The sequence below is a fragment of the Gracilinanus agilis genome, chromosome 3 (assembly GCF_016433145.1).
Source record: "Gracilinanus agilis isolate LMUSP501 chromosome 3, AgileGrace, whole genome shotgun sequence".
In the NCBI taxonomy this organism is placed as follows: domain Eukaryota; kingdom Metazoa; phylum Chordata; class Mammalia; order Didelphimorphia; family Didelphidae; genus Gracilinanus; species Gracilinanus agilis.
In genome coordinates, this window is record NC_058132.1 from 573,051,400 (window position 1) to 573,075,087 (window position 23,688).

The following is a 23,688-nucleotide window of genomic DNA, read 5'->3' on the forward strand; positions in this document are numbered from 1 at the left end:
TGTCAAAACCAGTATAAATGCACTTTGGCTATCGGGGTGGGAGGACATCAAGGGGTTAAGGGGAAAATAAGAACATGAATCATGTAACCATGAAAACTTTTCTTAAAAATAAAAATTATTAAAAAAAAGAACAAGGCAAATATTTCTGGTTTATTCATCACATTCAATGTGTCATATCACACAACTTTTTCTTTAATGATTATACTATTCTCATTGACAAAAGATACCAAGTTATCTTCTGCATTTTGACCTAGTAATTTACTTTAGTAAAACATTTCTTAAAAAAGACTATATTTTTTGAAGTGGCAGTTCAGACAGTAGATCTTTGAATACAGTCATAGTTCACTGATTTACTTTATATACTATTTTTCTTGGCAGGAGTTACTATGGAATCAAAGTGTCTATTACTGTTAAACATAAATTTTTATAGTCTTCATTTAAAATTACTAAAGTGATTACCCCATGCTTGACAGTGCTATGTATGAACTTAAAAAATATTTTCAAATGTAGATTGTCCAAGCCTTTTCTGGCTTACTTATATTAAAAAAATAAATGTTTTGTAGTTGAAATTTTCTGCTTATTGCCTTTGCATTGGTATCTATAAAATTAAAAAAAGATAGATAAAGGAGACTCCTCCCTTCAAAATGAAATCCACTATTTTCACTTATCATAAATATAACTTATATTAATTGCTAATATGATGATATACAAAAATGATTATAATATGGTCCATAAAATTCTTCTAAAATTAAATTATATCTTTCATGAATAGATATGAAAATAAATACTTCACAATAATTGGTATATTTTCTATTCATTCCAAATCAAATATGTTATGCTTTGTCCAAATACATAAGTAATGCTTTCCTTAGCTAAAACATGATTTTGTTATTGCTATTTTTTTAAATAACAGAAAATTTTACTTGAAGATATATATTACAGGTTGAATGGGTAAAATATTTTTTCATATAAATCATTAAATTTAGGCTTTAAGTGCTAGGATAATATTTTCTGATCCTTTTAGTGAACAAAACTGAATATATTTTTTCATCTATTCCGTTTCTGTACATGTTTAAATATCCAGTATATAAAACTTATCAAAAGAAGAAAATCATCAATTCTAGAATTTGGCCTTCTTTTGAAAAGTCTTCAATTATGAACATTTTGCCACTTTTTTATTTCTTTAATGGATAGGAAATTTTGGTATACATTGGAAGAATTCAGAGTTGAAAATTTCTTGTTTCAGTGTGTGTTCATGTGTTTTTGCATAATTTTGTTTTTAGTTTTACTATGTCTACTTTTTTTCGCCAAGCAACCTTTTAGCAATTGAGATTTATAAGAGTACATGTCCAAAACTATAACCTTCAAGATTTGAAATATTTACTTGCATTATTAAAATATCAGGAATACATATTATAAGTAGATATGATAGTAGATATGAGTAATGGTAGTGTGGTAAGTGGCAAGGGATTCTGTGACTTCAACTGGAAATAGAAAGTCTATGTTCATTACATGTGTCAATGGGCATATTCTATTGTGAAATATTGAGAGTTAAATATGCATAATATATAAAGGAAAACATATAGCACAAGAATAAATGTGACATGATCATTTGAGAGAAATTTATATGATTCAGGTATTACATTCTTTCATAATGCACTTATAGTTTGCATTTTAAGTCAAACATTTATTAGATCATTAGGTAATAAAATTAATTACATAGGTAGGTAGGTAGGTAGGTAGATAGAATGAGAAATAGATACATACATACATACATACATAGTGTAAGGGGTAAAAAAAGGGTTTTGATTGGGTAAATATTAAAAGATTGGTCACCAGGGAATTGAACAATTATCATTCCCCAATTAAAGAATAACCTCAAGTTAAAATGACTTTTATGGAAATTTATTTACTAATGAGAAGAGGAATTAGAAATAAGGAAATGAGAGAGAGGATAAGATAGGATCAGTAATCTAACATAGTAGGTAATTTGCTCTGATCCCCTAGTTCAATCTAGGTAGATATAATTAACCCTCAGCAGAATCAAATCCAGCCTTGATCCCAAGGCCTGAAAGCCAGAGGCCCAAAGGACCTTGAAGGCAAATGCAGTAAAAGCTTCAACCACAGAGTCTCTATTAAAAGAAAGTTCCTTAAAAAAGTTCAGGAAGCTTCATTCTTAACACTCACCACGTGGAACAGTCACACCAGGTCCAGACCTCCTCCAAGTTAGGTCACGTACCAGAAGAGCTCCTTCATGTCCTTTTCACAAACCAGAAGAGAGGGCCCAGATCAATGAGGTCTCTTTTTCATGGGGCCTCTTTTATGTCACTTCCTGTGGCCTCCTCTTAGTTTGTGTCCAATCACAACAGACACTTTTCTTAGGACTATCCAGGAGGCAGTCAGTAAATTCTGATTTGTTACTCACTCTAGCACAGGTGGGTTACAGACTACCCAACTTGTGACTTAAATGGAGATGTTTTCACCTTTGGTGATTAAATCTAAACATGGGCAGTGTAGATTTAATTTCATTATCACAATAGATAGCATACTGAAAGATATGAATCTGTGTGCATTTGTCAATGTATAAAACATATAATTTGTTAAGTGTGGGAGCTCTCTCCATCTTTCCCAATATAAATCTCAATATATCAAAACTTAGTAGGCAAGTTTTATAATGTTGCCTAAATCTCAGAAAATTTAATTGACTTGTCTATTCCAATAAGAATTAGGAGTTTTGAAGACAATTCTTCCTCATATGAAGTCTAACTATCCCCACTATGACAGTCTTTCTTGTTTTAATAAATAACTCACTAGAAACACAAACCATAAGCATGTTATCTGAACACATATATGTTGACACTATATATGCATGCACACACATGTAAGACAAGGAACACAGATTTAAGTACATATGTATAAGATCTATAACCAAGTATTTTTTTGATTTATTTTGCTTGGCTTCAGAGAACAGAACAAAGAAGATCAACTAATGAAAGTTTCCAAATATAATGACCTTTCCTTAATTCTCATCATTCTTGACTTCTATGCAACCTTTCCATTTTCAATCTTTTCTTTTCTTGTATACTCTCCTTTCTAGGCTTTCATGAGATTAGTTTCTATAAGTATACATATTACCTGGCAGTTTCTTCCCTGTTTCCTTTGTCAAATATTCTTCCAGATCATACCATTAACCCTGGGTACACCCAACTCTCTGTCCTGAGGTCCCTTCCCTTTTCCTTCTGTATTTTACATAGGGTCTTCATCAGGTTTCATGAATTCAGTTTTCATCTCTATGCTGATGATTTCTAGAGATCTTTATTTAGATATGATTTCTGCTTACCTCCAATCTCACTCACATCTACAACTTCCTAATAGACTACACAAAGGATATGTCTTTTAGGCACCTTAAACTCAATGTTTAAAACCGGACTTAATACTTTTCGCTACAACCCTTCTCTTTTTTCTAATTTCTTTATTAATATCAAAAATACAACCTTCTCTTTCTTTAGCCTTTACCCTCAATTTAAGAATCAATGCTGTATATTTTTTCCAAGGAATAAAATTGGCAAGGACTAGGTAATGAGTGTTAATTGACTTGTTCAGAGTCACACACCTAAGTGAGGGCAGATTAGAAACCCGTATCCCTCATATCTAGGCCTAACTCATTTGACTAAGCCATTTAGTTGATCCTGTACCATTATCCTATTAGTCTCCCAGACTTGAAACCTAGGTATTGTCTTCACTTCAATATTTCCTATTGCCACTGCCCTAATACACAGCAAGTGTAGACAGTTGTCAAGTCATATAGGTTTTACTCTCAATTTACCCTGGCATAGGATCTCATCATCCAACATATGGATTATCATAGTAACCTTCTGGTTAGTCTCCCTATATCAACTCTCCTTTTCTACAGACTATCTTCCCCTCAGATGTCAAACTTATTCTCTTCAAAGGGAGGTTTGACTATGTTAGATTCCCCTATTGAATAAATTCCAGTGGTTCCCTATTTTCTAAAGTATCAAATATAAAATATTATGCTTAGGTTTTAATCCTTTCATAAACTGTCCCTATTCTATCTTTTAGTCTCCTTTGACTTTACTTCCCCCCAATATTCTGTGATACAATGAAACTGACCCCTTTGGTATACTTTGCATAATGCCTTTCAACTCTCAAATCAGAGTACTTTTGCTGGATATCTACCATATATTTTATGATATTCCTCATTGCTTTCTCCTAGTTTCCCAAGGTTCAATTGAGACTCAACAAAACTCTCAACTTATTCTAGAAGCCTTTTCTATTCCTCATTACTTTTGATGTCCTTCAAAAACTATCCTCAATTTATGCTGAATGTATCTTTTTGATACCTAGTCAGGTGTTTGTTGTCTTGCCAGTTAGGAGGTGAGCTCTTGAGGCAGAATCAAGATGGCCTCTTAGAACCAGTGAATGTGGAGCCCTCTGTGAAACCCCTTTCACACCAATCAAAAATGAAGCACTTCCAGGGGAAACAAAATCAAATACAACAACAACACAGGCAGAGGACCCTATTCAACTTAAAATATACACAGACAAGGTGGAATCCTTGGGTTTAAGGAAAAGAATGAAGGAAGGTCCCAGTGCCCCTCCACCACCTACATTGCTGAGATTCCTGTTGTTGCTGGGATCTCAAGGTTAGAGAATACTTTGCTACCACACCTGCTTCAGGTTCAGGGCTCTGATCACAGTAGGCAGGGAGGTGGCTGGAGGAGATGGGTAGAGAGGAGGGGAGCCTGGTTGAAATCTTTAGCCACCACTCCGCCATTTTTGGCCTATGCCTTTGGATGTTTTGGCCTGAGGGCACATTCTGCTTTGTAAATCAGCTCAGCTGACAATACAGTCTTTTAATTGTGCACATAAGAAGCCTCTATATGGCAGGAAAGCTCAATCTCCAACACCCCTCCCCAAACTACTTTTATGAGACCTGTAAAAAGAATATGACTGACTGGGACCCCAGGGAAAAGGCTGCAGCCATGACAGATTATTTTGGTATCACCACAGGAAACTCATGGCTCTAATCAGGCATCTAGCAAGAAGGTGGCTAATAGAAAGGAAGAGAGGAGGACTGAGAGTAACTAACTTCAGCATCCACACTTTCACTTTCACCTTTACCTTTGTCTTCTGCAGGCAGTTTGGAAATATCTGAACTCAGGGCTCATTAATAGAACAGGTCAGCTCCATCAGCCTAATCCAGTTAATCAGCAGAGCAGAAAAGAAGCCCCTTCAGGACAGAATAGTTCACAACCACAGATCCAGCAAATAAACAGAGGAGCAAGTATATAGCCAATGATGGGTGGTGGAAGAAGAAGTAAAATAATGAGTAAATAAGAGAAAAAGAAAAAAGAAATTACAATCAACAGCATCTATTCTGGTAAAGAACAAAGGAAAAAATGGAATGGAGGATGACCAAGGAATTCCAAGCAAAAACTCAGGAACTCCAATAAATTGGACACAGATGTTGGAAGAACTCAAAACACAATTCAAAAAACAATTAAGAGAGGCTGAAGAAAATTGTGAAAAGAATTTAAAAGGCAAAATAGGATATCTGGAAACAGAAGCACATGAACTAAAACAAGAAAATAGTTTTTAAAAAGACAGAGAATTGGCCAGCTTGAAAAAGAGGTAAAGAAAGTGAAAGATAACCTACAAAGAAAAACAAAACAAAAGGGAAAGAATGAGCAAAATCCAGGAAAGAAATTCAGTCTTTACAAATTAGAATCTAACAACTAAAAACAAATGACATCATAAGGCAGCAAGTGTCTAAAAAACAAAATCAAAATTATGGAAAAATATTAAGGAAAACATGAAATACCTCATTGATAAAATTACAGACCTGGAAAATATATCCAGAAGAGAAAATTTAAGAATTATTGGACTACCATAAAATCATGAGGGAAAAAAAAAGCCTGGACATAATTCTTTTAAACCAGTAGTTTGCTATTAAGCCGCTATCCCTTATCCCCTCCCTTGATTAACTTCCCTTTCTACCCCCTCCCTTATTTTTCCCCCTCTTTTTGTTTTTAAAGGCCTTATGAATTCACTTCCCCTTCTTCTCCCCTCCCTTTTCTTGACCTCCCCACTCCCCTGCTCCTCTTGGTTTATCCCTTCTGACTTTCTCAGAAGGGTTAGATAAGAGTTTTATGTCCCAATGGATAGTATAGCTACTCTTCCCTCACCAGGTTGATTACACTGAGAGTAAGATTTGGTTATTACCTCTTAATGCTCTCTTCCTCTCCTTCTTATAATAGTATTTGTACCCTCTCTCTCCCATGCCCTCTTTGTGTGTAATAGAATATTCTATTTTCGTATTCACTCAAGTTTCTCTTGGTGTCCCCTGCTATTCACCCCCTCTTTCCCATCCCCCATGCCATCTTAGATTATATAGTGTTCCACCCTCACCCTGTGAATTATTCTTCTGATTACTATAATAGTGAATATTATAATAGTGAATAGAGTTCACTACAGAGAATTATACATAACATTTCTCTACCTAGGAATACAGATAATTAGATCTCACTGAGGCCCTTAAAAAGGCAAATTTAAAAATTATAAGTTTTCTTTCTTTTCCCTCTGTAACTTATTTACCTTTTCAGGTTTCTCTCGATTTTTGTGGTTGGATATCAAACTTTCCATTTAGCCCTGGTCTTTTCTGTGCAAATACCTGGAATTCTTCAATTTTGTTGAATGCCCATACTTTCCCCTGGAAATATATAGTCAATTTTGATGGGTAGTTGATCCGTGGTTGCAGGCCCAGCTCTCTTGCTTTTCTGAATATCGTATTCCAAGCCTTGCGATCTTTTAGCTTGGAGGCTGCCAGATCCTGTGTGATCCTGATTGGTGCTCCTTGATATTTGAATTGTCTCTTTCTGGCTTCTTGTAAGATTTTTTCTTTTATTTGAAAGCTCTTGAATTTGGCTATTATATTCCTGGGTGTTGACTTTTCTGGGTCCAGTGTAGAGGGTAATCTATGGATCCTTTCAATGTCTATATTGCCCTCTTGTTGTAGGACTTCAGGGCAATTTTGCTGAATAATTTCTTTCAGTATGGAGTCCAGGTTTCTATTAATTTCTGGTTTTTCTGGAAGACCAATGATTCTCAAGTTGTCTCTTCTAGACCGGTTTTCTTGGTCTGTCACTCTCTCATTGAGATATTTCATGTTTCCTTCTATTTTTTTAGTCTTTTGACTTTGTTGTATTCTTGTTGTCTTGAGAGATCATTAGCTTCTAATTGCTCAATTCTAGCCTTTAGGGATTGGTTTTCGGCTATAATCTTCTGGTATTCCTTTTCAATCTGGTCATTTCTGGTGTTCAATTTGCTTATCAGTTCATTTGGTTTCTGAGCCTCACTTTCCAATTGCAAGATTCTACCTTTTAAACTGTTATTTTCTTGCCAGATCTCTTCCATTTTCCTCAAAATCTCAGTTTTGAACTCTTCCATAGCTTGTGAGGAGTTTTCCTTATTTGAAGAGGGTCCGGATGCTTGTTTGTTCTCCTCCTCTATTTGCTCGGTTGTCTGGATTTTCTCTGTGTAAAAGTTGTTGAGTGTTAAAGACTTCTTTTTCTTGTTGTTAATCTTTCTCTTCTGAACTTCCTGAGTCTGGGTAGCCATTGTTAGCCCAGCAGCTTCTCAGGTTTATCCTCAGGGTCTGTCCACGGTCTTTTGGCTCCTGAGGTCTGAGTTCTGGTCTTTTCCAAGGTCAAGGCCCCTGGTGGACCCCCTTGCTTGATCCTCTGCCGGAGTTTTCTTTATAAGTCTCAGGGCGCTCCTTCCACAGTCTTATACCCGTCTGCACTGGTTCCCCACTCAGCGTTTCAGAACCTTAGCTCACGGCAGTGTCTGCCTCCACCGTGCCTCCAACCGTACCTGCGCTCTGCTCCCGCGCTCTGCGTCCTGCTCCCGTGCTCAGAGTTCGTGTGCATTCTTTAGCTTTTTGGGGTCCTAAATCTTGCTGCTCTCAGGAACAGGCCCTGTAGCTGCCAATGACTTGATGGGTGCCCCAAACTTGCTCTATTTCTTTTTATCTGGCTTCAGCGCTATAGGTGGTGTGTGTGGAAGGGGTGGGGGTGGCGTGGTTGCTCAGCCCGCTATTTAGTTAGAGCTGTTTCACCCCTTTATAGTATGGAAATGTCCCGATTCCAGGTACCTTCCACGTTGTGCCCTGTTGTGGGGTCCCTCCATTCGTCTGGACTTGTTTTATGTCCCCTTGAGGAGTCTTGTGTGTTTCAGTCAGGAGAGGTTAAGCACTGCTTTTTACTCTGCCTCCATCTTAACCCAGAACCGGACAAGCCCTGGACATAATTCTATAGGAAATTATCCAAGAAATTGCCTTGACATTCTTGAGGATGGTAAAGAAGAGATTGAAAGAATCCACAGATCATCTCCTGCATTTAATCCCCTGTTGATAATGCCCAAGAATGTTATAACCAAATTCAAGAACTACCAGACCAAGGAAAAGATATTACTATTACAAATTGCTAAAAAGAAACAATTCAGATATTATGGAGCCACAAATAGAATAGAATAACATGGTGCCTTGTTGCATCCACACTGAAGGAAAGGAAGGCATTGAATATAATATTCCAGAAAGCAAGGGAACTAGGTCTACAATCAAGGATCCAAAACCCTGCAAAATTGACTATATTCTTTTAGGGTAAAATATGGTCATTTAGTAAAATAGAATATTTCCAAGCATTCCTGAAGAAAAGACCAAACATATAGAGAAAATGTGGTGCCCAAACACAGCACTCAAAAGAACCACATAAAGGTAATTTAAAAAGGAAAAAAAATAAGGGACAAAAATGAGTTCAAATGATTTTTATTCCTATATGAAAAGAGAATATTGCTACCTCTTGAAAATTATTATTATCATTGGGGTATCTAGAAGAAGTATACTTAGAGAAACCCTAGAGGGGAAGGCAATAAGGAAAGGAGAAAAGTAAAGATTAAAGGAGGAAGTCAAAATGGAGAGAAATACATAGATGGTGATCAAAATTACAAATGTGAATAGTATGACCTTATCCATAAAATGGAAACAGATAATAGAATGGATTTAAAATCAGAATCCTATTATATTTTGACTACAAGAAACATACTTGAGGGAGGTGGACATACACATTGTAAAGATAAGAAGTTGGAGTAGAATTCACTGGGCTGCAACTGAGATAAAGAAGACAGGAACAGCAATTATGATTTCAGACAAAGCTAAAGCAAAAATAGATATCATTAAGAGAGATAAGGAAGGAAATTACATCTTGATGAAATGTAGTATAAATAATGAAGAAATATCAATACTCAAGATATATGCACCAAATGGTACAGCATTCATGTATTCTTAAAAAGAAACTAAAGGAGATTAAGGAGAAAATAGATAACAAAACCATCCTACTGGGAGACCTTAACATTACTCTATTAGAACTAGATAAATTGAACCAAAAAATAAATAAGAAAGAAGTAAGAAAATGAATGAAATGTTAGAAAAATTAGAGCTAATAGATATCTGGAGAAAAATAAATAGGGATAAAAAGGAATTTTTCAGGAGCACATGGCACATATACAAAGACTGACCATGTAGTAGGACATAAAAACATTGCAAACAAATATAAGAAAGCAGAAATAATAAATGCTATTTTTCATACCACAATGTAATAAAAATCATAATCAATAAGATCTTATGCAAATGCAAATTTAAAATTAATTGGAAATTAAATAATCTAATTCTTCAAAACTAGTTGGTCAAAGAAAAAATTCAAACAGCAATTACTCATTTCATTGAAGAAAATAAAAATGAGAAAACAACTTATTAAAATATATGGGAAGCAACCAAAGCAGTACTCAAGGGAAATTTTATATCCATAAGTATATATATATATCAAAAAATCAGAGAGGAAAGAGGTAAATGAATTGGGTATGCAACTTAAAAAACTAGAAAAAGAACAAATTTAAAATCCCCAGACAAAAACTAACCAGAAATCATAAAAAATTAAAGGAGAAATTAATAAAATTGAAAGTAAAAGACTTATAGAATTAATAAATCATATTAGAAGCTGGTACTTTAAAAAAACAAATAAAATGAAGTACTGATTAATCTATTAAAAAATAAAGAGAATGAACTTAATAGTATCAAAGATGAAAAGGGTGACCTCACCTCTAATGGAGAGGAAGTTAAGAACTATTTTACCCTTTTATATGTCAATAAATATGACAAACTAGGTAAAATGGGTGAATATTTACAAAAAATATAAATTGCCTAGATAAACAAAAGATATAATAGAATACATAAATAATCCCATCTCAGAAGAAGGAATTGAACAAACCATCAAAGAATTCCCTAAAAAAAATCCCCTGGTTGGTCCAGATTGATTCACAAGTGAATTATATCAGACATTTAAAGTACAACTAATCCTAATATTATACAAACTATTTTACAAAAAAGCAAAGAAGGCGTTTTAACAAATTCCTTTTCTGAAACAAATGTGGTACTGATTCCAAAGGCAGGCAGACCAAAATGCAACATCTTAAATAGAATACTAGCAGAAAGATTCCAGCAAGTTATCATGAGAATTATTCACTTTGATCAAATGGGATTTATAACAGGAATGCAAAGATGGTTTAATAGTAGGAAAACCATCCACGCAATTGACCATATCAATAACTAAATTAAACCAACAAAAATAACGATTATCTCATTAGATGCAGAAAAAGCCTTTGATGAAATACAACACTCATTTCTTTTGAAAACACTAGAAATTATACGAATAGATGGACCTTTCCTAAACATAATAAACAATATATATTTAAAACCATCAGTAAGTATCATCTGCAATAGGAATAAGTTAGAACCCTTCCCTATAAGATCAGGAGTGAAGCAAGGATGCCCATTATCACCTCTATTGTTTAACATTGTACTAGAAATGCCCGAGGTAGCAATTATAGATGAAAAAGGAATTGAAGATATTAAAGTAGGCAATTTGGAGACTAAACTATCACTCTTTGCAGATGATATGATGGTCTACTTAAAGAATCTTAGAGAATCAACTAAAAAGCTAGTGGAAATAATTAAAAACTTTATCAAAGCTGCAGGATACAAAACAAACACACATAAATCATCAACATTTCTATATATTTTCAACACAACTCAGCAGCAAGAATTAGAGAAATTCCATGTAAAATCATACTAGACAATATAAAATATTTAGAAATATATTTGACAATAAACAAAGGAATTATATGAACATAACTATAAAACACTTTCAACACAATTAAAACTAAATCTAAATAATTAGAAAAGCATTAATTACTCATGGGTAGGATGAGCTAATGTAATAAAAATGGCAATCCTACTGAAATTAATGTACTTATTCAGTGCCATAACTATCAAACTACTAACAAACTTTTTATTGAATTAGAAGAAATTATAAAAAAGTTAATTTGGAAGAACAAAAGATCAAGAATATCAAGGGAACTGTGGACAGCTGGGTAGCTCAATGGCTTGAGAGTCAGGCCTAGAGATGGGAAGTCCTAGGTTCAAATCTGGCCTCAGACACTTCCTAGCTATGTGACCCTGGGCAAGTGACTTGACCCCCATTGCCTACCCTTACTGCTCTTCCACTGAGGAGCCAAATACATGGAAGTTAAGGGTTTAAAAAAAAGAATATCAAGGGAACTAATGAAAAAAATTGAAGGATGGGGGCCTTACAATACCAGATATTAAACTGTACTATAAAGCAGTGGTCATTAAAACAATATGATACTGGGTTCTGGTTAAGATGGTGGCAAGGAGCAGCTGCTTGATCTCTCCTAACTGAAGCATACAGGACTCTTGAAGGGGACATAAAAACGAATCCAGACGAACGAAGGGACACCACAAAAGGGCACAGCATTGAAGGTACGCAGAATCGGGGCATTTCCACGCTACAAAGGGGTGAAACAGCTCTCACTAAAATGTGAGAGGAAGAAGCCCCTCCCCCAACCCCCACACTATGCACAGCGCCAAGGCCAGCCCACAAGAGTTAAAGCAGATTTGGGGAACCCATTAAGTCACTGGTAGCTCCAGGGCTTGTTCCTGAGAGCAGCAAGACCTAGGACCCCAAGAGGCTAAAGAACATGCATGGACTTTCATGAGCACCTGCAAGGCTGAAGACTTTGCCCTAGGCACGGACAAGGATCTTGAGCTCAGGCTTGGGCCTCTATTTGGGACCCTGAGCAGAGAGGAGCATGGCCCTGAGACTGTTGAAGAAGCATTGGGCAGAGGGGCAGATCAGGGATAACCAGGAGGCTCTACCATGAGAACAATGAGACCTGAGACCTCAGGAGCCTAGAGGGAGCAGACAGACCCTGAGTGTGAGGATAAAGGGAAGAAGGCGCAGGGCTAACAACACTGGCAAGCCAAAATCAGGAACCCCAGAAGAGAAAGATTATCAAGAATTCTGTAACACTCAACAACTTTTACACAGAGAAAATCGAGACAACAGAGGAGAACAAACAAGAAATCATATCCAAACCTTCCCAAAATAATGAAAACTGGTCAAAAGCTTTAGAAGAGTTCAAATCTGAGATGATGAGAAAGATGGAAGAGATCTGGCAAGAAAATAACAGTTTAAAAGTCAGAATTTCACAACTGGAAAGTGAGGCAAGTCAACTGAGGACCATAAATGACTAGAATTAAAAGGAAAACCAGTCCCTAAAGGCTAGAATTGAGCAATTAGAAGCCAATGATCTCTCAAAACAGAAAAAACAAATAAAACAAAGTCAAAAGACTAATAAAATAGAAGTAAACATGAAATATCTCAATGAGAAAGTGACAGACCAAGAAAACCGGTCTAGAAGAAACAATTTGACAATCATTGGTCTTCCAGAAAAATAGAAATAGAATACTTGAAATAATTGAAATACTTGAAAAATAGAAATAGAAGAATAGAAACTTGGACTCCATACTAAAAGAAATTATTCAGCAAAATTGCCCTGAAGTTCTACAACAAGATGGCAATATAGACATTGAAAGGATCCATAGATCACCCTCTACACTAGACCCAGAAAGGACAACACCCAGGAATATAATAGCCAAATTCAAGAGTTTCCAAGTAAAAGAAAAAATCTTACAAGAAGCCAGAAAGAGACAATTCAAATATCAAAGAGCACCAATCAGGATCACACAGGATCTGGCAGCCTCCACACTAAAAGACCACAAGGCTTGGTATATGATATTCAGAAAGGCAAGAGAGCTGGGCCTTCAACCACAGATCAAATACCCATCAAAACTGACTAATATACTTCCAGGAGAAAGTATGGGCATTCAACATTTCCAAGTATTTCCACAGAAAAGACCAGGACTAAATGGAAAGTTTGATATTCAACCACAAGAATAAAGAGAAACATGAAAAAGTAAATAAGAAACAGAGGGGAAAGAAAGAAAAATCATAATTTTTAAAATTTGCCTCTTTAAGGGCTTCAATAAGATCTAATTATCTGTATTCCTATGTGGAGAAATGCTATGTATAATTCTTTGTAGTGAACTCTACTCACTATTATAGTATTCACTATTATAGCAATCAGAAGAATAATTCATAGGGAGAGGAGGGAAAGTAAATGATCTAAGATGACATGGGAGGTAGTAAAGAGGGGGGTGAATAGTAGGGGACACCAAGAGAAACTTGAGTGAATAAGAAAAATAAGATATTCTCTTACACACAGAGAGGGCATGGGAAGGGGAGGGGACAAATACTATTATAAGAAGGAGAGGAAGAGAGCATTAAGAGGAAATATTTAAACCTTACTCTCAGTGTAATCAACCCGGAGAGGAAAGAGTAGCTATATTATCCATTGGGATAAAAAACTCTTTCTAACCATACTGAGAAAGTTAGAAGAGATAAACCGAGGGGAGCAGGAGAGTGGGGAGGTCAAAAAAGGGAGGGGAGAAGAATGGAGAGGGAAATCATTAGTCTCTTAAAAATAAAAAGAGTGGAATAACAAGAGAGGGGGTAGAAAGCGTAATTAATCAAGGGCGGGGATAAGGAATACCAGCTCAAAGCAAACCACTGGTTTAAAAGAAAATAGTGTAAGAAGAAGGGGTGGGTGTAGGGGAGGATACAAAAATGTCAGTGAATGCACAACTGATAATTATAACTCTGAATGTGAATGGGATGAACTCACTCATAAAATGAAGCAAATAGCAGAGTGGATTAGAAACCAAAATCCTACCATATGTTGTCTACAAGAGACACATATGAGGCAGGTCGACATACAAAAGTTTTAGGTTAAGGGCTTGAACAAATTCTTTTGGGCATCAAATGAGAAAAAGAAGGCAGGAATGGCTATTATGATTTCAGACAAAGCCAAAGTAAAAATAGATATGATTTAAAAAGACAGGGAAGGTCATTACATCCTGATTAAAGGTAGTATAAACAATGAGGAAATAACACTGCTCAATATGTATGCACCAAGTGCTATAGCATCCAAATTCATAAAAGAGAAACTGGCAGAGCTCAAGAAGGAAATAGATAGTAAAACCATAATAGTGAGAGTTCTAAATATTCCTCTGTCAGATCTAGATAAATCAAACCGAAAAATAAATAAGAAAGAGGTAAGAAAGGTTAATGAAATCCTAGAAAAAATTAGATTTAATTGATATGTGGAGAAAAATAAATAGGGACAAAAAGCAATACACCTTCTTTTCAGCTGCACATGGTACATTCACAAAGATTGACCATGTGATAGGGCATAGAAACATTGCAAACAAATGCAAAAGAGCAGATATAATAAATGTAACCTTCTCAGATCATAATGCAATAAAAATAATAATTAGTAAGGGCACCTGGACAGGCAAATCAAAAACCAATTAGAAATTAAACAATATGATTCTCCAAAACCAGTCAGATAAAGAAGAAATTATAGAAACAATCAGCAATTTCATTGAAGTGAATGACAATGATGAGACATCCTACCAAACTCTGTTGGATGCCTTCAAGGCAGTAGTCAGGGGGAAATTTATATCCTTGAGTGCATATATTAACAAATTAAGGAGGGCAGAGGTTAATAAATTAGGCATGCAACTCAAAAAACTAGAAAGTGAGCAAATTAAAAATCTCTACATGAAAACTAAATTAGAAATACTAAAAATTAAGGGAGAAATTAATAAAATTGAAAGTAAAAGGATTATTGCATTAATAAATAAGACTAGAGGGGGTAGCTGGGTAGCTCAGTGAACTGAGAGCCAGGCCTAGAGACGGGAACCTAGTCCTAGGTTCAAATCTGGCCTCAGACATTTCCCAGCTGTGTGACCCTGGGCAAGTCACTTGACCCTCATTGCCTACCCTTACCACACTTCCACCTAAGTCAATACACAGAAGTTAAGGGTTGTAAATAAAAAAATTAAAAAAATAAATAAATAAGACTAGAAGCTGGTATTTTGAAAAAAAATGGAAAAAATAGACAAAGTACTGGTTAATCTAATAAAAAAAAGGAAAGAAGAAAACCAAATTGACAGTATCGAAGATGAAAAGGGAGACCTCCCCTCTAATGAAGAGGAAATTAAGGTAATCATTAAAAACTATTTCGCCAAATTTTATGGCAACAAATATAACAATTTAGGAGATATGGATGAATATTTACAAAAATATAAATTGCCTAGATTAACAGCAGAAGTAATAGAATACCTAAATAATCCCATATCAGAAAAAGAAATTGAACAAGTCATCAAAGAACTCCCTAAGAAAAAAGTCACCATGACCTGATGGATTCACAAGTGAATTTTATCAGATATTCAAAGAGCAACTAATCCCAAAAATATACAAATTATTTGATATGATAAGCAAAGAAGGAGTCCTACCAAATTCCTTTCATGACACAAATATGGTACTGATTCCAAAGCCAGGGAGATCAAAAACAGAGAAAGAAAACTATAGACCAATCTCCCTAATGAACATAGATGCAAAAATTTTAAATAGAATATTAGCAGAGGCTCCAGCAAGTAATTAAGAAGATCATCCACCATGATCAGGTGGGATTTATACCAGGAATGCAAGAATGGTTCAACATTAGGAAAACCATCGACATAATTGACCATATCAAAAGTCTAACAAACAAAAATCACATGATTATCTCAATAGATGCTGAAAAAGCCTTTGACAAAATACAGCATCCATTCCTATTGAAAACACTGAAAAGTATAAGAATAGAAGGACCTTTTCCTAAAAATAATAAACAGTATATACCTAAAGCTATCAACAAACATCATATGCAATGGGGATAAATTAAAAACCTTCCCAATAAGATCAGGAGTGAAACAAGAATGCCCATTATCACCTCTACTATTCAACATAGTACTAGAAACACTAGCAGTAGCAATTAGAGAAGAAAAAGAAATTGAAGGTATCAAAATAGGCAATGAGGAGACTCAGCTATCACTCTTTGCAGATGATATGATGGTATACTTAAAAAATCCTAGAGAATCAACTAAGAAGCTTGTAGAAATAATCAACAACTTTAGCAAAGTTGCAGGATACAAAATAAATACACATAAATCATCAGCATTTCTATATATTTCCAACACATTAGAGCAGCAAGAGGTAGAAAGAGAAACACCATTTAAAATCACCCTAGACAATATAAAATACTTGGGAATCTATCTACCAAAAGAAACACAGGAATTATACGAAAACAACTACAAAACACTTTCCAAACAAATAAAACTGGATCTCAACAATTGGAAAGCCATTGATTGCTCATGGGTAGGACTAGCTAACATAATAAAAATGACTATTCTGCCCAAATTAATTTACCTATTTAGCACCATACCTATCAAATTACCAAAAAAACTTCTTTACTGAATTAGAAAAAACTATAACAAATTTCATTTGGAATAACAAAAGATCAAGAATATCAAGGGAAATTATGAAAAAAAAAATGTGAAGGAAGGCGACCTAGCAGTACCAGGTATTAAACTATACTATAAAGCAGCAGTCATCAAAACAATATGGTACTGGCTAAGAGACAGAAGGGAGTATCAGTGGAATAGACTTGGGGTAAATGACATCAGCAAGACAGTGTATGATAAACCCAAAGAGCCCAACTTTTGGGACATGAATCCACTATTTGACAAAAACTGCTGGGAAATTTGGAAAACAATATGGGAGAGATTAGGTTTAGATCAACATCTCATACCCTACACAAAGATAAATTCAGAATGGGTGAATGACTTGAATATAAAGAGGGAAACTATAAACATGTTAAGTGAAAACAAAATAGTATACTTTTCAGATCTCTGGGAAAGGAAAGATTTTAAAACAAAGCAAGAGTTAGAGAAAATTACAAAATGTAAATTAAATGGTTTTGATTATATTAAACTAAAAAGCTTTTGTACAAACAAAAACAATGTAGTCAAAATCAGAAGGGAAACAACAAATTGGGAAAAAAATCTTTATAACGAAAAACTCTGACGGGGTCTAATTTCTCAAATATACAAGGAGTTAAATCAATTGTATAAAAAATCAAGCCATTCCCCAATTGATAAATGGGCAAGAGACATGAGTAGGCAATTTTCAGATAAAGAAATTAAAAGTATCAATAAGCACATGAGAAAGTGTTCTAAATCTCTAATAATTAGAGAAATGCAAATCAAAACAACTCTGAGGTATCACCTCACACCTAGCAGATTGTCTAAAATGAAAGAAGGGGAGAGTAATGAATGCTGGAGGGGATGTGGCAAAACTGGGACATTATTGCATTGCTGGTGGAGTTGTGAACTGATCCAACCATTCTGGCTGGCAATTTGGAACTATGCTCAAAGGGCTATAAAAGAATGCCTGCCCTTTGATACAGCCATACCATTGTAGGGTTTGTACCCCAAAGAGATCATAGATAAACAGACTTGTACGAAAATATTTATAGCCGAGCTTTTTGTGGTGTCAAAAAACTGGAAAAGGAGGGTATGTCCTTCAATTGGGGAATGGCTGAACAAATTGTGGTATATGCTGGTGTTGGAATACTATTGTGCTCAAAGGAATAATAAACTGGAGGAATTCCATGTGAACTGGAAAGAAAGACCTCCAGGAATTGATGCAGAGCGAAAGGAGCAGAACCAGAAGAACATTGTACAGAGACTGATATACTATGGTAAAATCGAATGTAATGGACTTCTGTACTAGCAGCAATGCAATGACCCAGGACAGCTCTGAGGGATTTATGGAAAAGAACGCTACCCACATCCAGAGGAAGGACTGCAGGAGAGGAAACATATAAGAACAACAACTGCTTGAACACATGGGTTGTGGCAGACATGATTGGGATGTAGACTCGAAACTACTACACCAATGCAACTATCAACAATTTGGAAATAGGTCTTGATCAATGATACATGTTAAAACCAGTGGAAATACACGTCTGCCATGGGGGGGGAGGTGGATGTTGGGGGGTAAAGGGAAAAGTAAGAGCCTGAATTGTGTTAATGTTTTGGAAATAGGTCTTGATCAATGACACATGATAAAACCAGTGGAAATGGGTTTCGGCAAGGGTGGGAGAGTGCAGGGGGTGAAGGGGAAAGTAGGAGCATGAATCATGAAACCATGTTAAAAACGAATATTAATAAATGTTTAAAAAATAAAAAAAATAAAAAAGAGAAATATATTGGTTTATAAGTATAGAAAACTTCTTTTAATGTGAGTTTTATTTCTTTATATGTTGAATAGATTTGTTAAACTAATTCATTCTTTTCTTTAAAATGCAGTTATTAAATGTAACAGTGAGCTAGTAAATGTTTAACAACTATGAAATGTTTAACTGAAAAATATGCACATGTCATACTCTTTTAAGTTTGATCTGCATTAAGAACATTTATCTTTTTCTTCTTTCTTTTTTTCAGTCTATGCAACTAAAAGAATTTTTTTTCTTTTTCTTCAGTCTATGCAATTAAAAGAATAAAAACTCAAATGTGTAGAGATTACCAATTTCTCAAATGTGAATTCAGAAGCTGGAAACTTGACATTTAGTTATTCTGAATGGGATCAAGTTGACTCCAACATACCTTCCTTATAAGAGATGATGCTGCAGGAGGGGAAGGATAAATAAATGTGATGTAAAGGAACATAATATGCATGTGTAAACTAAATTAAATATAATATCTCAAAAATTTTTCATTTTTGTCTACAATTAAAAGAGATTAGTACCAACAATGAGAGAAGTTATAACTATATTTTTCCCACATAATACAGTAATTGGATGTTTTGGTTGAATTGTTTATTAAAGAAACAATGTAATTTTTTTCTGTTCCCATCTTCCCTTATAATAATGACTTCATTTATTTTATTTGTGCACTTAAAAATTTGATGTAATCAAAATTGACCTCTGTATGTTTTGTGCTCTCTATTTCTTCTTTATTCATGAGTTTCTTATCCATAACTGACAGATAAATCATTTGTTTAAGATATCAGCTTTTATGTATTCATTTTGACCTTATTCTTAATAAATTATGTGAGATGTTAATTTTACCTAGTTTTCCCCTAAGTACTATAAATTTTTCCTAGATATTTTCTATCAAATAGTGATTTCCCCTTTGAAAATCATGGATGATGGGATTTGCAAACACTGCATTACTCTGTTCATTTACTGCTGTGTATTATATAGCTAAACTATTCCACTGATTCATCACTCTATTTCTATTTCATCAAATTGCTTTGGTGATCACCATTTTATAATACAGTTGAAAACTTGTCCTGATAATCCATCTTCCTTTACACATTTTCATTGATTCCCTGAATTTTTTGACCTTTTGTTCTTCCAGATTAATTTTCTTACTAAATATTCTAGCTCTATAAAACATTTCTTTGATATTTTGATTAGTATTGCACTGAATACATGTTAATTTAAATAGAATTATCATTTTCATTATTTTGACTCTGCCTACCCATAAGCAATTTATATTTCTTAAAATGCTTAGATCTTACTTTGTGTAAAAATTATTTTTACTTCCATTCATGTTGTTACTGGGTTTTTAATGGTAAGTAAATCCTAAACATTTATATTATTTTCAGTTATTAAAATAGAATTTATCTTTAAATTAATTACTTTTGAATATTTTGATAATATATTGAAATACTGAATCTTTATACGGATTTACTTTTTGTTCTACAACTTTGCTGAAATTGTTAATTTTTAGTTGATTAATTTTTAATTGATTCTCTAGGTTTTTTAAAGTATATCTTCATACTATACACAAAGAGTAATATTTCTGTTTCTGTGTTGCTGATTCTAGTTCTTTAATTTCCTTTCATGTCAATGCTAAAATTATAATTTCTGCAATAATATTTTATGTTAGTGGGGATAATGGTGAGCTTGCTTCACCTTTGATCTTATTAGAAAGTCTTCTAGCTTATCTGCATTAGAGATAATGTTTGGTCATTCTTTTAGATAAATACTACTTATTATTTTAAGGAAAGCTCTATTCATACTTAGTCTTTCTAGTGTTTTTATATGAATACATTATATTTGTCAAAAGCTTTTTCTGCATTTATTGAGATAATCATAATTTTTTTAGTGATGGAGTCAATTTTGTTTGTTCTCAAGATCAGAGGGAAAAAAAAATTTGAAAAAAAATTGTATAGCAAATGTCTCTGATAAAAGCTTCTTTTCTTGACTTCTGGGAGGGTAGAGCCACGATGGAGGAGTAACTAGGATAGCAGCTCCATTTCACAATGAAAATCCTCTCCAACCAAAAGTAAAATATCACCACAAAATGAATATAGGAGTGAAAGAACCAAAAAGATACAGAGTGATACAACCTTCGAAAAAAGAAAAACCCAAAAGGTAGGCAGAGATCATCTGGGGAACAGAGGTGAAAGGGGAGTAGAGCTAGATGGAAGCATAGCAGCAATTGAAGAGTAAGCCAAGAGAAAACCACACCCAACACCCCTAACCTCTACATCTGCTCTCACAGGTTCAGAACTTAAGTCCTACTTAACAGGCAGACCCTGAGATTTTACAAGGGTAAATAGTGTCCAAGCCAACTCACACCACTTGAAATTTCAAACCTATGGAGAAGTCTCAAGTCCCAGCCCAAGGCAATCTGGGATGAAGGGGGCCAATCCACATGGTTCCAGAGCCAAGGCATAAATTCCATCCAGCTCTTGGGAAGAGGACATAATCCATGATTTGGTGTGAGGACACAGAATGATCCCAGGATCATTCTGCCCAAAACTAAAGGTGGAGCTCCAAAATAGGGCAATCAAGGGTATGTTTGATTGTATCAAGAATACCTTGAGACAAAAAAAACACTTGAGCCTAAATTTGAGTCTAGAATTTGATCAGTCTGATCAAGTTCAGACTGAGATCAAAAGCTTATACCCAAGGTTCCCGGTTAAGATGGCGGCAGAGTAAGAAGCAGCTCTTAACCTCTCCTGACCTAAACACACAAAACTCCTCCAGGGGACATAAAAACAAGTCCAGACGAACGGAGGAACCCCCACAACAGGGCACAGCATGGAAGGTACGTGGAATCGAGGCATTTCCATGCTATAAAAGGGTGAAACAGCCCTCACGAAATCGCGGGCTAAGTAACCACCCCACCCCCAACCCCTCCACACACAACACCTGTAGCTCCGAAGCCAGCTAAAAAGAAATAGAGCAAGTTTGGGGCACCCATCAAGTCATTGGCAGCTCTGGGGCCTGTTCCTGAGAGCAGCAAGACTTAGGACCCCATTAAGCCAAAGAACTCAGGCGAAATCTGAGTGCGCGGGAGCAGGACGCAGGGCTCACAGCGCAGGCTGAGCAGAACGCAGGCACTGCGGAGGCGTGGGTGGAGGCAGACACAGCCAGGAACTAAAGCCTAAGTGGGGAACCAGTGTGGACAGGTATACGACTGTGGAAGCAGCGCCCTTAGACTTGCAAAGAAACCTCCGGCAGAAGATCAAGCAAGGGGGCCCACCAGGGGGCTTGACCTTGGAAAAAAACAGAAATCAGACCTCAGGAGCCAATAGATCGCAGTCAGACACTGAGCGCGAGGATAAATTTGAGAAGCTGCTAGGGTAATGATGGCTACTCAGCCTCAGGAAGTTAAGAAGAGAAAGAATAACAGCAAGAAAAAGAAGTCTTTAACACTCAACAGCTTTTACACAGAGAAAATCCAGACAACCGAGCAAATAGAGGAGGAGAACAAACAAGCATCCGGACCATCCTCAAATAAGGAAAACTCCTCACAAGCTATGGAAGAGTTCAAAACTGAGATTTTGAGGAAAATGGAAGAGATCTGGCAAGAAAATAACTGTTTAAAAGGTAGAATCATGCAATTGGAAAGTGAGGCTCAGAAACCAAATGAACTGATAAGCAAATTGAACTCCAGAAATGACCAGGTTGAAAAGGAATACCAGAAGATCATGGCCGAAAACCAGAAGATCATGGCCGAAAACCAGAAGATTATGGCCGAAAACCGAAAGATTATAGCCGAAAATCAATCCCTAAAGGCTAGAATTGAGCAAGTAGAAACTAATGATCTCTCAAGACAACAAGAACAAATAAAACAAAGCCAAAAGACTGAAAAAATAGAAGGAAACATGAAATATCTCAATGAGAGAGTGACAGACCAAGAAAACCGGTCTAGAAGAGACAATTTGAGAATAATCGGTCTTCCAGAAAAACCAGAAATTAATAGAAACCTGGACTCCATACTAACAGAAATAATTCAGCAAAATTGCCCTGAAGTCCTACAAGAGGGCAACATAGATATTGAAAGGATCCATAGAACACCCACTACATTCGATCAAGAAAGGAAAACACCCAGAAATATCATTGCAAAATTCAAGAGTTTCCAAGCAAAAGAAAAAATCTTACAAGAAGCCAGAAAGAAACAATTCAAATATCAAGGAGCACCAATCAGGATCACACAGGACCTGGCAGCCTCAAAGCTAAAAGACCGCAAGGCGTGGAATACAATATTCAGAAAGGCAAGAGAGCTGGGCCTGCAACCACGGATCAACTACCCATCAAAACTGACTATATATTTCCAGGGGAAAGTATGGGCATTCAACAAAATTGAAGAATTTCAGGTATTTGCACAGAAAAGACCAGGGCTAAATGGAAAGTTTGATATCCAACCACAAAAATCAAGAGAAACATGAAAAGGTAAATAAGATACAGAGGGGAAAAAAGAAAACTTATAATTTTTAAATTTGCCTTTTTAAGGGTCTCAGTGAGATCTAATTATCTGTATTCCTAGGTAGAGAAATGTTATGTTTAATTCTCTGTAGTGAACTCTATTCACTATTATAATATTCACTATTATAGTAATCAGAAGAATAATTAGCAGGGTGAGGGTGGAACACTAAATAATCTAAGATGGCATGGGGGATGGGAAAGAGGGGGTGAATAGCAGGGGACACCAAGAGAAACTTGAGCAAATAAGAAAATAGAATATTCTATTACACACAAAGAGGGTATGGGAGGGAGAGGGGACAAATACTATTATAAGAAGGAGAGGAAGAGAGCATAGAGAGGTAATAATCAAACCTTACTCTCAATGTAATCAACCCGGAGAGGGAAGAGTAGCTATACAATCCATTGGAAATAAAACTCTTATCTAACCCTTCTGAGAAAGTTAGAAGGGATAAACCAAGGGGAGCAGGGGAGTGGGGAGGACAAAAAAAGGGAGGGGAGAAGGGGGAGGGAATTCATAAG